This window comes from Odontomachus brunneus, unplaced genomic scaffold (assembly GCF_010583005.1).
Source record: "Odontomachus brunneus isolate Ranch 3 - 2012 unplaced genomic scaffold, Obru_v1 Obru_scaffold_170, whole genome shotgun sequence".
NCBI lineage: Eukaryota > Metazoa > Arthropoda > Insecta > Hymenoptera > Formicidae > Odontomachus > Odontomachus brunneus.
In genome coordinates this window covers 255,303-256,013 of record NW_022639620.1, presented here as the reverse complement: position 1 = coordinate 256,013, position 711 = coordinate 255,303, and positions in this window count along the sequence as shown.

The following is a 711-nucleotide window of genomic DNA, read 5'->3' as shown; positions in this document are numbered from 1 at the left end:
ACGAATATCGTATCCAAAATTATCAATGCCATTTTAATTTCAATTTGGGACGGTATACAGAATAATTTAACAGTAAGTTTTCTGTTTATTGCTTGTATTATAGCTTATGTAAAAAAAATGATATAATATCTTTAACATATTAAATTACAGATTGGACTGTTTAAAATGCCTATAAAACTTGATGATACTATTTATAAAAATTTTGTAGATAATAACTTATCAGAATTGTTAAAGAATATTTCATTAAATATTCGACGACGACGCGTTTTCTAATAAAATTGTACTACATAATGCGGGATGTGTGCTACACTTTGAATAAAAAATTTTCGAGAAGTCCTATAAGTCCTATAAGTTGATCAGTCATTCGATATGACACCTTTGGATTACTATTTATGCGATCATACTAAAAAACATGTATACATAAATAGCCAGTTAATAATCACGAGGAATTGTAAGGTAAAATTGTTGAAATAACACCAAACATAATTATAAACGCAACAAGCAATCTATTGCGACCCGCACAATTATGTATTGAATGCGATGGTGGACACTTTGAACATTTATTGTAAAAAAATATTTTAGTTTGTTATTTAATCTGTTGAATTGTTTTGTTGTTATTAAAATTCGTTAAATATGTTAACAGTATTAATTTTTTAAAGTGTGTTAAATTAAGGTTTATTAAATACGTTTGAATTATAATTATTGTTTAAA